Genomic DNA, 15648 nt, shown 5'->3' with positions numbered 1-15648 from the left:
CTCTGCCTTGACTACATCAGAGATCAGAGGTCTCTTTTGGTAGGTGCCATCAGAGGACACATGTCTTGCTTGAGAAAGCCAATACTTTCCTAAAGTCATAAAAAAGAAGGAAAAGAAAGCCCTGGCTGTGATGAAGGGTGATGACAGGGCAAGTCAAAATTCTCTTTTGGCAGACATTTGCATTCACGCTTGCCTGGAAGTTACGTGTCTGGGAGTTTGTAAGGGTAAGTACATTGGGTAGGTGTGATTTCCTCATGGGAATTTTGGGTCAAGTGGGCACCCTAACCTGGGGCACCCTTAGCCATGCCTGGGTGCAAAGGGCAGCAGAGTGCATCCCCAGCAGCTCGGGTTGGGGGCCTTTGCATGCCTGGCTCCAGGGATCTTTGCTAACATCATGGGTGATGCTTTGGTTCCAAGCCCATAAGGATGAGACTTGTAAAGGGAATTTGCTCTGCTATGAGTACATAAGCAGGGAGACCTTGATGTCACTGTCAAGATGTGAGGGTGAAAGTAGCTTTTTCTTAACCATTTCATTACCACATGGGACTTTTTCACTTGCAATTAAATGAACCTCTGAGTTGAGCTGAACAACATCTGAGCAAAACAGAGTCCGTGCTGCATGCTGCTTTCTCAGAGCAATGTTTGCTGTAGCTGCTGAGTAACGTGAGGGGGAAACCTCATTTCCATGACAAGCTCTGCCTGCCCCAAGCTGAGCACTGTGGCTCCAGCTGTGGCTGTGGCTGCAGCATTCCCTCCTTGCTGCTTTTCCTGCCTTATTCCCAGCTCTGCTCCCGGCTGCTCGGAGGCACACAGCCCCAGCAGCTCTGCACAAGCTCACCAGCGCTCTCCTTCGCAGCATCCCAGGGCTTTTTGCTCAGCCATCTGCATTAAGGAATAGAAATGAACAGCGTTTGCAGACAGATCTCATGCAGTCATCTTTTACAGACATTTCCTGGTTCCCGTTTGGATGGGATTGCTGATGAGCATATTTGATGCTCTCTGTACTGACACGTATGGTTAAGCTCTTTCCATGCAAGTTTCTCATGGACTCCCCTCCCACATTCAACTGACCACCCTCCCCAACTTCAACAGGCCTTCTGCTAAAAGAAGGCAGGAATCTGGAAACAAAACCCCCGTCTCTTCAATTCCCCAGCTGTGGCTTAGTCCAATGGCTGGGCGAATCTGGTGCTTTTCCTACTGAACTTTTCCCTCCAAAACCAGGTAGGAACACAACAGTAAGAATACTGCTGGGGCCTCAATGCCAGCATCACCACAACTTAACAGTGGAAGAATGCAGGTCTTGAGATTGACAAACGTTTTGTGCTGAGAGTTGTAATGGGGATGTGGTGGGATTAGAGCAGGTTGGGCTGGCATGGCTCCTCTTCCCGTTCTCCTAAACCCCAGAAAGGAGCAGACTGGAAGCTACTCAGCATGAGAAGGGCAGTCAGGGTATGGCTCAGTCCCATAGCCCATAAGGTGTCTGGCATCTTTGCTCGGTTTTCGTCATCCACCAGTTAGAGATAACGAAGCATCTGAAGCAGCTGCTATCAGATGGCTCAGGGTTGGCACCTGGACCCTATCAGGCAGGAGAAACCATCACTGCTGTCACACATATGTGGCACAGGATTGCTGGTGAGAGGTTGGGGCTGCAAAAAATGCTGTCTCAGAAGCACAGAGGGGTCAGGAGGGACTTTTGCACTTCCCCAGTCCAACCCCACCCCAGCAGTTCTCTACAGCGGCTGCATAGAATGCGTCCAGGTGGGTTTGGATCTCTCCAGAGAAGGAAGGTTCCCTACCATTCTGGGCAGCTGTGCCAGGGCTCTGCCACCTCACATTAAAGTTCTTCCTCAAGTTCAGATGGAACTTCTGTGTTCCAGTTTGTGCCCATTGCCCCTTATTCTGTCACTGGGCATGGCTGAAAAGATCCCAGCCCCATCCTCCTGACCCCCACCATTAGATATTGATCAGCACTGATCGGATCCACTCTCAGCCTTCCGTTCCCCAGGCGCACAGCCCCGGGGCTCTCAACCCGTCCCCATCAGGAGGTGCTCCAGGTCCCACCATCTCTGCATCTCTGGGCTCCCTCCAGCAGTTCCCTGTGAGGGGCTCCGGTCCCTCATTCACCCCCCGGGCACCGCCTCCTGCCCCCGGCCGGGCGGGGGGATGCTGCCAGGCGCGGCCGCGCCCCGCTATTAGGGGGAATGCGGTAGCGCGGTGGCTGCAGGGGCCGCAGAGCGGCGCGGAGCTGCGCGCGGGGCCGGCTGCGCGCTCAGCTGCGGGCGCGCGCACCGCTCCGCCACCACAGGAGGATGAGAGCGGCGCTGCGGGCGGCCGAGGCGGCTGCAGGTAGGGAGGAGGCGGCCGGCTCGCACGGTTGGGGGGGGCGGGTGGTCCCGGCTCACTAAAGGGGGGCCGCGGAGCGGGGGGAGCGCTTGTGCGCAAAGTTTGGGCCGTTCGGAGGGAGGGAGGGATGGAAGGAGGGAGGCGGGGGCTGCGGGCTGCCCGCGGCCGTTCCGTCACGGAGGGGCGGCGGAGCTGCGCGGCGCGTGGGAGCGGCCGCGAGGAGAGCCCCGCGCGGGGGGCGCGGAGTCGGTGGCACCGCTGCAGCCGCTGGGGGAACTTGGGGCCGGTGAGCGCCGGGCGGCTCGTGCCGTGTGTGTGCGTGTCTGTGTGTGGGGGGGGTTGTCTCGGTTGCTGTCTGTCCCCCGTCGGCTCCGCGCTCCGCGCGGCGCTGCCCTTCAGCCCTTCTCTCTGCCCGCTGCTAACGGAGGTGCTCTCTCGGTCAGGTCGGTGAGCAATTAGGCGTAACCCCTTCGGGAGGTGACTCCGCGGGGTCTGAGCGGCGGTGCGGTGCAGCCCGGCTCCGGGCTTCGCGTCGGGATGGGCTGAGGGCTGCAGGGTGCAGCTGTGGGCACGGCTGGCCGCGGGTAGCGGGAGCGCTGCTGTGCCGTCCTGCCTTCCCCCTCCGGTCCCTCCGCCGCCGCTCGGGTGTCGTTTCGCGGGGTGGGGGCTGTCTCGGTGCTCCGAGTGGTGCCCGGAGCCGTTAGCACCGCTCTCGTTAAATGACGCCGTTGTTGGATGAGCGCGGCTCGAAGCCGACGTGCCGCCCCTCGGAGCCCACAAGTTGTTTCTGAGCTGAATTTCTTCTCGTGAGCGGGGAGGCATTTGCACTGCAGTGTTACAATACAGCCATATTAAAAAGGTCCTTGGAGCAAATAACCCTCCAGTGCTGCAGCGACGCGTTCCGCGGTTTCAGTACTTCTATGGGAAATAACCGTGCTGGATTTCCGACCTCAACTGACTGTGTTCTTTTAATTGTGGTGTTAAACTGCTTGTAAACGTTCCTGGGAGCGGTAAGTATGAGCTGAAACCTGGAAAGAAACCCCCCCAGACCACCCAAAGCTTTTTTCAGAATCGATTTTAATTATTTTTTTATTTTTATTTATTTATTTTTTGCAACAGGTCCTTCTGGCTTTTTTTTTTTTTTCTTTCTACTGTTAATTAATTGGCGACGAGGTCTTTTCCTTGTATGTATTTCCCTTGCTAAGCAGAGTACTGTACTGGTGCTGAGCAGCAGCATGCGATGCCACGGTTGTCTTATGTGGGTGGCTCAGTGCCTGTGGTGGTACCGGGGATGGAGGCAATGAGGACCAGGGATAAGAGGGGAAGGGATCGCTCAGGTGGGTGGCATTTGCAAAATGGGCAATGAAGGTTTCTTATGATTTGGTGGTGGTGTTCTTTGGGCTGTGACACTGAAGTCACAGGTCGGTGTATGTCCTTCAGCAATCTCACACCGTGCTCTGTGATGCGCTCGGATGGAGTGAAGAGCAGATGGGCTCTTCACCAGAACATGAGCTGCTTACCTTCCAGAGTCAATATTTGATGCCGAAACTTTGTAATTTTGAGTGGAAGACAAGCAGGTTGCTTACCTGGCTCTGACTGCAGCTCTTATTTCATTACCAGTTTTTGTTTGCTTAGTAAACAACGATGTATCTTAAAATTAAGTGTGAAACCTGCTTGAACCAGAAGACTTTGTATTGAGTAATATATTAAAAAAGCACCTGAAATACCACCTTGCTCTGTGACTGAAGGTCAGTCTTGGGTCCATGGCTCAAGCAGAGCTCCAAGCACCATTGCCATGGGCAGGAGAATGAGGGTGCAGGGGGGACCTGCGGGCTGATGTTTCCTTGACTGACAGACACTTATCACAGTGGCATGTGGTGCTGCCTAATTTGGCCTCTCTAATGACTTCCTACAGCAAGCTGATAGAGAATTAAAATGTTTACAGATGGGTTTTGGAAGGGTTCATCAGGATGTGGAGGGGTGGGGAGGGAAATCCTTCTATTCTTAGATTTCTATAATCCCAAGCTTCTATTCCTGTAGTCATGCTAATTTTTTATTGATTGTTGTGGCAGCAGCTGCTGTGTTGTAGAGAGCAGTAATTCCAACATTTCCACTCCAGGCAGAGTAGTCCTGAGAGGAAGTGGGAAGGAAGGAGAGGCTAAAGAGACATTGTACACAAGTCCTTATTTGGGATGCTCATAAAGCTAAGGCCATTGATGAACAGCTATATGCTTTTGCAATTACGTTTCAATGAATGGACTAAGCTTAAATCCTGTGCTTTCTGTAAAAATGCCAGTAATTACCTTACCTTGAGTGTCCTTCAGCTCAAGATCATTCCTCCATTGGAGGAAACTGGGAAGATGTAGGAGTTTGGTTGAGGATGGGCATTGTGTCCTGTATGGATGTCAGCAAAAGTGGATGAACTGGAGTCAAGACTGGTACCCAGAATGGCAGGACAAGAGCAACAGGAGATTGTCAGTCACTCTTGATGATCAGCTTTCTCCTTACCAGCCCATGTGAAGGTCAGGAATGCAGCTGAAGTTCAGGAATGTAGTCTGTGTTTTGGAAACCACCATCTTACTTAATATTCTATGTGGATCCATCTGCACTGATCAGATGAGCTCAAACCATGCTTGCTTCTCTGTTGGCAACTCTTAATTTCACCAATTTTGCACTTTAGAAATATGAGTTTTTGCTGTTGAAGTGCAGAACTCCACATTGCTCCCTTCAACACTATGTAGAGATGTTAGCAGCAAGCCCAACCCAGCACTGGCAGGTGTGGATGCTTTCAAAGTGACCTCTATTAAGTGCATTCACTGTTAATGGGGGGAATGGAAGAGGGCTACAAAAATCATGAGGAAAATATGAAAATAATGATGTTTTCTATGTTCCTTCCTCCTTTGATTGCCTACTGCTTGCAATTGCTCTCAGACTTTAAATGTCCTTCTGCTATTGGAGCACTAGAGAGTGAAGTAGGTGGCAAGTTTGTGGGTTTATGCTTTGCCAGGCACGCAGAAGCAGGCTGGAGACGAAAACAAGCTATTCTCATCTGTTGATTATAGTTCTTGGAAGAAGGAATGAAAGATATTCTTCTGAGTAACCTGGAGAGCAGATGAAAATGACCCCTTAAACAGTGTCTATAAAACACCATTTTGGTTGAAATTGTTCTATTACAAGAAATACAGAGGATGAGAAACCTGAGCAATCTTGACAGTCGTTTTGGGATTGTTCTACAAGAAGATCAAGGGCTTGCCAGATTTTGCTCTTATGCACATAAATCACCTTTGCTCCTCCTGTTCCACAAAATGCATTGAGTCAGGACTTTTCAGTTTGCCATCACATTATTTCAAGTACCTAACGTATAGTACCCATCACAAATAATAGGAGATCCATGTTTCACAGCACTTAAATTTTTTCATTGGTATGCCAAGATAAAGAGCCTCCAAATTTCTCATGCAAGAACATGCGCGTGCACTCCTCTTTTATATCTGCAGATTGATGCATTCAGCAGGAGCTTCTTTGATTCTTACAACACTTAAGTGTGACTGACTCAATGAAAAACTGCTGTATGAATATTTATTTACTCCAGTTTTAATGTAGCAGAGATAAGTTGGAGCAACCACATCCAGGCCGTTAAGCTGTGGGTGCAGCCTGGCAAAGGACAGCGCTCATTTGCGGGATGCTGACCGTGGTACCTGTACAATTGCTGTGCCGTATTATAAAGGAAATATTCCTACTGACATCGCTGGGATTTCTTATTTGAAAAGTTAAATATTCCTCAGTGAGAGGTGTGAGGGTATTACTTTGCCTCATGGAGCGTTTTCTCTGAGTAACGCATCCAAATGTATGTTGGGATTGCCCAACACTGATAATTCATGCACCTCTGGAGTGGAATTCGGCAGCCATTGCGGGCTGGAAGCATTATGCAGGAGGGGTTTGGGGAAGAGAGATGAAGGAAAAACTAATCCAATTGAAACTGTAAGGGGAATTTAGGAAGCAGAATGCAATTATCCGAGTTGGATATTGGCCAGGACATGTTAGTTAACATTTTTACTCTTGCAGGAATTGCCGTGGGATCGTTAATGACGATGAATGGTCAGGGCTCTGTTTTACATCTCATTTGAAAGCTTCAGCTGAGGAAGACGTGAATGTTCTGCCTTCCTACAGGGTGTTTTGCTGTGGTCAGCGTGTCACCCACCCTGTGCACCCTGGGCCTTCTGGAGGCATCTGCCTTGTGTCACTATGTAGCGTCCATAGTAAACCAAGGTGATGAAGCTTACTGAAAAGTAACTGTTTCAGGAGAATGATGCTCAAAATTATTCTGTAGTCACGATTTTTCCATCTAGCTGTGTGAACTTGAATCTTCTCTAATAAAAATAGTAACTATTTTTGGTTAAAAAGTAGCGGTCTGATTTCAAATGTTCTTTAGTGGCAGTGACTTCTGGCAGTCAGCTAGAAAAGGAGCAGGATGGCAGTACGCAATGGAGGGGAGAAGAGGCATAGAGTAATTTTGGAGCCTTAGTGGTGCTGCTATTACAATTAGAAGTACAGCTCCAGGAACTTCGAGGATTGCTGTGTATCTGCTGGGCTCCTCCTGGTCTGTCTATCACAGTGCTGATGGCCCATCTTGGAGGTCGTGAAGCACAGTCAGATGATGAGAGAGAAAATTAAGTATGCATTCAGGCGATATATTAAATTCTTACTTAACACACTGTGAAGAGCAGTGTGGTGGTAGGTCCTTAGCAGTGTTGTGACAGATACTATTTCTATGATTTTTATTTTTCTTTCCCAGACTTTTTTTGTTCTCCTGGGAGCTGAAACACAAGGAGGCTTCCAAGCTACCCACCTCACTCATGTACAATGTGGATAAGTCAAAGATAGCTCTGAAGGGTCAGTACTCTCCTTACAGCAAAGATTTTCCTATTTCTATAGAAATCTTCCCCGAAAGATTTCATGGTAACATCAATAGCAATAAATTAAAACGCTATTTCAAAGTCACTCAAGATAAACCTAATGTATAAAGTGACACACAGACTTCCTTCCTATGTTTTCATCCTTGCAGCCAGTTTTAGTAGTCTTTGGAAGGATATAATGCCAGTATCTGCATCCACCACTGTCTTGAATTTCAACTTTTTCTTTTAATCTGAGCATTTTAACATGGGTTACATGGACTTACCTTGCATTCTGCAGAGTATAGGCTCTCACAGTATAGTTACAAGTGCTTGAGAGAGCCCAGCGGTCTCTCGAAGCTGATTTGGCATATGAGCAAGTCTTAATTGCACTGATCTCTTCTTAGGATATGAATCAATACCACTACTCTGAGCTTTTTTTAAGGTGTTTTAAGTACATGGAAATGAATAGTAAAGAGCAGATGAATCTTCATCATCTAGAAACGTGGGATACAGCCGCTTTTCCTTATCTTTCTTAAAATAAGTGTCTTTGGTACAAGGCTGCTTAGATGCCCGTATTAGGCCAGATTTCATCTGCCATAAATAAAGTAAATGGGCTTAGGGACTTCATATGTAAATAAAGTGCCTGTTCCATCTGTCTCGGTGAGGTTTGACCCACAAAATAGCAGCAAATGCTCCTACTGCTTGGAAGAATTTGATGAATATATTATATCGGTCAGGTGTAAAGCTGTGATCTGTGACATTTCATGCCTCGTGTGGGCACTGCCGCTGTGTGGCACGGTGGGCTGCATTAATGCAGTCTTCAGGGATACGGAGAGGGAAAGAATATGGGCAGAAGCTGTTGTTGAGCAAAATAAATTATGGAGTAGCTCGTCCAGTGTAAGCAGTATTGTGAATGATGCTGTTTCAAACATCATTTTTTTTTCCCCCAGTAATTGTGCTGTTTGAATTGTGACCTACTTTAGCAACATTCTATCATTTCTTAATATTTCTTTATTCATCACATTTCGTACACACTCAGGTGGTTTACTGCAAGCTGTGTGTGGAAATTACAATGAAGGTCAAGTGCTCTTTGAGAAGGTAACTTATTACTGAAAATATTAACTAGTTGTTATTACTGTTTTCCAATGTGGGGTTTTATTTGTCTGGTGGATGAAGAGATGATGTTGGGCTTGTGCTAGAAGTGTGATTACTGTCAATAGACTGAAGTCCCTCCAGCCATAGGTCCAAGATGTACATGATCACTGAATAAGTCTCACTTCAAATTGATTTATTTTCCCTACACTGGTAAGCTGGTGCAGGCTCTTACTGGAAACATCTTTCAGACCAGGACTGGCTTATGTAGATTTAACGTTTAAATGCCTTCAGTTAGCTGAAGCTAAACTGAAAATTGCAACTTTAATGTTGAAATAGCCATGCCTACACGGAGTTTGCAGCCGCTTAAATGAGCTTAAATTCATGCTTTAAATTATATTAGTTCAATTTTTATCTCGTGGAAAAAGCCATGTGGCTTGGTCTGTGGCAGCAATGTGCAGAATGGGAGTTGAGCCTTGATTGGAGCTGAGAGCACTCGTGGTTGTTAATGCTGGTGTCACTGCAGTCAGACTGTGCATCCTCCTAGCAATTGTCCATACAAGTGACCTTCCAGCAGATGTTCCACTGTTAGTGGCCATGTGAAGTGATGAGAGAAGTATGTCCTGATGCCAGGACATCGGGACCTCTGGCTTCTCAAGCCATAATCCCACTTTGGTGCGGTAGACATACTACTCGGTTTAGAGCTAGGAAAAGAGATACTACTGGGGGGGGGGGGGGGGGGGAGGGGGGGGGAAGGCTTTTTGGCACGTCTGTTATCTTCACAAAGCACAGTGGCCCTGTTTGATACTGATGCATTATTTCTTCAAGTTACTGAAGTAGTTGACCTTTACATAACAATACGCTGTGCTCAGTGCCTAAAATGTTCTGGCTTTTATTATGCATATCAAAAGTTACTCTTAAGAGTTAAGTATAGGAGGTGTAGAAAGAAAACCTAAGGGTTGCTGTGAATATTCACCATTTGGGTTGTTGTAGGGGTCAGGGACTGAGGTGTTATCGTCTCTATCATTGCATGGCCAGAACTCCCAGTCTGACAGCTCCACGGGATGGGTATAAAGGTTTCTCTGGGGAGACCTCTGCTTGGACTTCATTGGGGTCTGACTGGTTCTGAGCTGCAACTCTGTAGTAGGGCTAATTTGCTTCTTAAATTTAGAAAATTATCTTGCATTTGGATGGTGTTTTAAGCTTTGTTCTGTGTTCCTGAGATGAAAACTTTCATTTTCATTATTACTGGAGGTGGCGGTTGTTGGATAATTGCTTGGCTTCAGGAATTAGGGCTTAAGAGAAACATTAAATATCATGAGACTTGTGATAAAATCTTAAGAGTCGACAGCACTGTATAAGCCACTGAACAGCTGTCAGATTGTAATTAGGTTTGATTGTTATCAGCTTGAGCCAGATTTGCACAGGTTACCTAGACATTAAAGGCAAATAGACCATTACTGGCTCCTGGAGCTGCCCAGTCCTCCCATTGAGTGGTTCCTCAATAGCAGTGATATGGAGCTATCAGGTATCTGTTTCTTTACTTTGCTGCTATAGGCAGGAACACCTCCCTCTGGACCAGGTTGCTCATAGCCCCATCCAGATTTCACTTATTGTAGACTATCGCCTTCAGAGTCCAACTTGCAGTGCAAACACAGAATGCAGCTGGTAACACTTAATGAGCACAGTTCAGATGTTGTAGTTGTATAACCGAGTCAGTAGGAGTTCTCTAAAAGTGCAATACAAAAAGGTTCCTCTTGCTGTAATTTTATTAACGGTGTATTTTACAATTGGCTGGAGATGCTGGGCTGACAACTTTTCTATCAATGCATTGTGGAACAAATCAGGAGCTGACAGCGTTGAACTTGTTGTGTCTGCAAGGGATTTCCTGCTGGCACCAAGAGGGTGTGCCCCTTATTTCAGGAATAGAAGTTAGGAAATGGGATGGTATTTTTTCACTTGTCAGCAGATGTCAATAGACAGGAGCAGAGGTTGGGCTGTGACTGTACTTCTTGAAGGAGCAGCATGTTCATTAGGGCTGGTCAGTTTGTTATTTCAAGATGTAGCCTGGCTCATTTTCCTCCTTTTCTGGATGAAGCAGGATGAGTGCATTCTCACAATTGTGTTCTTCAGATTTTCAGAGACATTCATGAGAGCAATTCATGAACTAATCAGCCTCTTTTGCTGGTGAGATTTCCCTTCCTGCTATCCATTGGTTCCAAATAGCTCACGTTTCACTTGCAAATGCCGGCTGCTGGCTCTCCAACTCTGCTCACCTTTCCTTCCCCTGCAGCTCCCACATCTGATTGGGCTCTGGGCTCCGCAGTCGCCTGGCTAACTCGCTTTCTGCCTCATTTCCTCCCCAGTGGCCGCTGAACATTTCTCTGCATTCAGGTCCAGCTCATCTCTGTGAGTCGGGATGCTGCAGAAGCAGCCTGTTTAGCAACTTCTGGTTAGAGGTGTATGACCATACATCTTCTGAATCACAGAACAAAGGAAATCTAGCTTTGTTGGAAGGAAAGAATAAGCATTTGGGAAGGGGGAATACATCATTAACAAAGTTCAGCTAAATGATTCAGCATAATGGAGCTAGCATCAACTACTGGTGAGTAGTGGTATGCTCTCTGTGTGCCCAAGTGAAGGAAAACAAAAGTTCATGAATACCTGACACATCCTGAGCTTGTTGGAAATGCCACGCCGGGACACATGTTGAGTCATTTTTGTTTTCCATCATATCTAAGGCTCTTTTTAAAACCCTGGGTGGATGTACCATAACTTTATTGTGGAGAGCACTGGGATAGTCTAGTTTTTGCACTGTCTTAATAAAAACCACCAAACCTATTGGCTTTCTTGAATTTTCCCACCTACCTAGTGTTTCTGTTTCTGGTTTCGGAATCTCGGTTTCTTAAATCTTGGCAAATTGATGGCATTTTTGACTATAAATACTGTCCTATAAATACTGCACTAATGATAGAGGGAAAACAAATCTCCATAAAGCCAAGTAATGTTATCTCTTTAGCTAACTGGGACAGCGAATACAGTAAGATTGGAGCTGAGATGTGGCATTCATGTGCTTTGCCCTATTGTGCAGACTTCTGATTTACAATTTTTGCACTGATTACCTTGTAGGTGGGATATCGTTTTAGAGCTCAGCACTGAAACCAGGTAGTTGCTTATGTGTATTACTGTAGGAAGCAAGAGATAACAGAACTGGACGGTGGTCTTTTTCTACTCAATTTTTTTTATTATTATTTTTTGGAGGAGGCTGAATTTGAGAGAAACTTGGCCCTGCTTCATAGCAGAGGAACTCACAGTGATGCTGCAGTTTTGTTGGTGCCCCTGCAGGCACAAAGGCCAAAACAAATCAAAATGAGCTGAGAGGAGCAGATGGGGCAAGTGAGAAGTTGGGAAATCATTCAAAGTGTTAGACGCTGAACCATTTCAATTTTCCTGAGACAAGTGGGTGCCATGGCACAACATGGCTCTTTCTGACACTCAACACACGTGAGGCTGTTTTGGAATAGAAGCTGCATCAGGTGTCGTATTTCCAAATTTTCCTGCCTGAGGGAGGGTGCCTGCATTTGGCACGGAGAGGGAGGGTGAGAGAGAGCAGGCTTGCTGAGAAGAAATGCCTCCTTTCAGGCGTTTTGTGGTCTCCTTGAGCACTGCCTGTGCAAGATATGGGAGAGATTTTAAGGCAAAGCTGAACTTTTTGAGGCTGGAAACAGTAAGGTGTGAAGTTGCATGCTCTGAGAGCATCATCTATACTGTACTCCATCAATAACGAATCCATAAAAGTTCCCCAGAATGTGATCTTTATTCCCCTGTGACACTGTTCTTCTCCTTAAGATTCCCCCTTAAGGGATTTGGCTCCTTTTAAAAGTAGGGAAATGAGATGTAAAGAATTCAGTTCCCATCTGGTAATTGCAGCCTAAACACGGTTTTGCAGTATTTATTGTTTATAACTGCATAAGTAGTAGCTGTAGATAATTCATGCTTTAAATGCTGCAGGGCACAGGAAAGTTGGGTGTTGAAGAAATCTGTATGGTGAGGCATAGCTCCAGAAGAAAGAAATGGAACTTGAAAAGCTGTTGGATCCTTTCCATCCACCCTACACAGAAGAAAATTGGTTTGCAAGAAATATAGGTCATGGCACTGCTCTGGCATCTCTCTGTTCCTGTTTTGTAAGTACAGTGCGTTGCCAGCAGCACAATTTGGGACTCCCATTAGAGCCGTTCTCTACTGTCAGGCATAAAGGCCGTTTAATATCCCTTATCTGATATAATGCACTTCTCCTCACATAGACAAAGGAAATTTAGAAGTTGGTTTCTCTCTCTATTTTTTTTTTTAATTAAGTTATTGAAAGCCACTTTGGACTCTTCCTGCTGTTGCACCCAAGGGTCAGCTACTTTGATAAGGGCCTGAGGACCAGGGGTACAAAATGAAAGGGGCAGTGAAACTGAATTCTGCTCTCCATGGCAAAACGCAGAAGAAAATGAAATCTTATGTTGCTGTGCCACAGGGTTTTACAGACATAAGCTTATTATTGGAGAGCTTTGGCTTTTTGAACATGACATTCACCTTTGATTATGAGATTAATCTAATTTCTTTGCGCTAGAAAAGATATTAAAGGCAGCTGTATTTTGAGAGCCAAAGTGAAAACAGAAGGGAAAATCTGAGTGAGGAACTGTATCTATACTGCTGAAGCTTCAGCAAGCTGTTGATGCTCAACCTGGATGCTTCCAGGCACGATGAGGATGGAAGAACACAACCGCGGGCTTTTATTTCTGCCCTGATGTATTTCCAGCACAGTGTTATTACTTCAGAGTTCATTAACAGCAAACAAAATCAGCAGAAAACATAGAGCTTGTAATGCAGTGCTGCACAGCACGGTCCTTCCTCTGCTCTCTGATGGAAATGGCTGAGCTGCAGATGAATGAGGAGCCCAACAGTTTCCTCTGCAGCTTGCCTGAAGATTTCCTAAACCTCTAACGTGTTTCATTCGTTATCTGCTGGTACTGTTGGATAAGAAAGAAGCATTTTTCTCTTTTCTTTTTTTTTTCTTAAACAGGCAATCAGCAAAATTCCCTTTGGTGATGAGTAGGTTTTCCTTTGGGGTTGATCCAAGTACTCAACCAGCCTTATTGCATCTTAGCCTCTTGATTTCTTAGTTTCTTATCATCTGAGGCACGGTTAGGAAGACTGATCCTCTGCATCCTAAACAAGGTGTTTTTTATTTTGATTTTTGATTTCTTTGATCAAAGAAGTACTTCCACACTTCCGACTGGTTGCTGTTTTGAGTCATCTCGCTTGGATGGCATCCAGAGGATTGAGGTTGGAAGCCTAAATTACTGACAATCATAGGTGGAGAATAAACTGAAATAGAGAGACTGTAAAGGATGAATAAGGACAATGGCTTGAAGACATCTCTTAGTGACTGCTTTTAAGCACCTATCATTAAAATTCCATATCTTGATGGGCAGCTCTTTTTGGAAGCTCTTTCAGTGTTATGAGGACTGTAAATATATTTTCTCCTGGATTTGTTTTAAAACCAAACCTAATATCTTAAAATACATTTGTTTTTAATGTAATTGTTTTTTATATTAATGTGCAAGAATAAAAAGCTGTAATGGTTGTGTGTATCTCATTGAAATACATAGATTCTTATATATAAATCATTGCATTCAATTGTGTGGACAAACAGAAAAGCTGAGCTCAGGACCCCTTGAAAATAACCTCTTTCTGTTAGACATGCATATCATTTAGATATATGCTTGTCTGCACAATGTATAATTTTTCACTGGCTCTTTCAGAGGTAATTTTGGAAGGTGAAATGTGCTGTGCGAATGTGGTACTTCACACTGTAGAATGCTTCCATGAGAAAATACAGGATTAGTCTGCAAATAATCTCTTCAAAGTCCCTATTACAATTCTGAACTCTCTGGTGGCTTGTCTAGTCTTTGCTATTGCTTTAGAGCAACAGATAATGCTAAAATCATTTACAAGTATTGTCACAAAATAGTTTTATGCAGTTGATCCTTCGTGACACGATGCTTCACAACATGATGGAAAATTCATAAATGTTTTCTTCAATTTGTTGTTCAAGTAGCACTTAAAAATGCTTATTTCTCTAAGAACTATTTTCTCTCCTTATGTCTGATTCATAGATTATGGTCAAGTGTTGGTTTTTATAGTATTTACAAGAAATGAGTTGAGTCAGCTTGCTCATAACAGCCCTCCCTCTCCATCCACCCCTCTCTCAGATGCATCCTTGCAGCATCAGGGAACAAAGAGAATTGAGATTCTGAGCCCTGGTCGGATTTGATTTAGTAGTGCGTTTTCCCGTAGTAAATTTTAGGAGGCTGGGTTATTTGTGGTCAGAGATGCTAAGGTTATGTCCATTATACTAAAGACAAGATTAATGGTTAATAAGATTTTCAACTGCCTAATACTTAAATTGGGGATGGAATTCCTGGTCTTCTAGTTGTGAATCATTCGTCTCCATAGTGTGTGTTTCTGTTTGTCCCCTTACTCAAGCCACAGCTGCCTCTCAGTAGTTGTCTTTCTGACTTCTCATTCATTCAGTGGTGAAGCATCCCAACTCTTCATCACAGGGACTGTGCCAATGACCCAGGTGGAATGGGAGCTGTTGGTGCTTTGCTGAGCTCTGAAGGCTGCTGCTGGAGCAGTTGCACTGCTATGAATTCAAACACCATCTACTAACCCAACTCTAGATTAAGCACGGAGCGAGGAGGTGACAGTACATGTGTCATGTGTCAACACTGCAAAGTGATCTTGTGTTTGCAGACTGATGAGATCTGCTAAATGTCTCGCAGTGCTGAATTGATAGATTTGGAGTAAGAGTTCACAGCTGCCGTGGGGAAGTGGCTTGAATTTCATAATCGGTCAAATTTGGTCATTCTGGGTAATGGTTTTTAAGGTTGAGTTGGATGTGGGTTTGGAAAATAGATGTGTGTGTGACTCTGGCTATACCTTCAATATGTGAAGTCATCCTTGCTTTCTGTGTTAGAGAATCCTTCAATACTTGTCTTGCTTCCCTCCAACATGGGGTTAGATCCTTGCAGTTAGCTGTTTGGAAGGATATTCTATGCTTTAGTTGGCTCTTACTCTGCCATCACTCGCAAGACTTCTTAAAGAAAACTTTGGATTATACTATGGATAAAGTGAGAAAGAGAATGTGGAAGAATTGGTGGCATAATCCTGAGTCCCTCTGACAAACTGTGGGGTCTGGATCCAGCTAATCAAGAACCCCAAAGTCCTGTTTATCCATGAGCCATTAGAAGTGAACACCTCTGCTTTG

General features: G+C 45.3%; 1 protein-coding gene across 20 annotated transcripts in view; it reads left to right on the top strand.

Moving 5' to 3' along the window:
• The first annotated feature begins 2271 nt into the window (after window positions 1–2271).
• The window catches only part of DAB1 (DAB1, reelin adaptor protein), a 372324-nt gene continuing 358947 nt past the window's right edge, over window positions 2272–15648 (top strand). For 11 of the 20 annotated variants that reach the window (XM_040704475.2, XM_040704473.2, XM_015290926.4 and 8 more), the window contains exon 1: window positions 2272–2346. The gene's annotated coding sequence lies outside the window, so the exon portion shown is untranslated. Of the gene's footprint in view, window positions 2347–2524; window positions 2787–2976; window positions 3354–15648 lie in introns of those variants that run through there. The other 9 variants (XM_040704451.2, XM_046944199.1, XM_046944200.1 and 6 more) reach the window with 3 other exon arrangements.

Source organism: Gallus gallus, chromosome 8 (genome assembly GCF_016699485.2).
Source record: "Gallus gallus isolate bGalGal1 chromosome 8, bGalGal1.mat.broiler.GRCg7b, whole genome shotgun sequence".
Classification (NCBI taxonomy): domain Eukaryota; kingdom Metazoa; phylum Chordata; class Aves; order Galliformes; family Phasianidae; genus Gallus; species Gallus gallus.
Note: the sequence above shows the minus strand (reverse complement) of the source record. Positions and strands in the feature narration are given on the sequence as shown.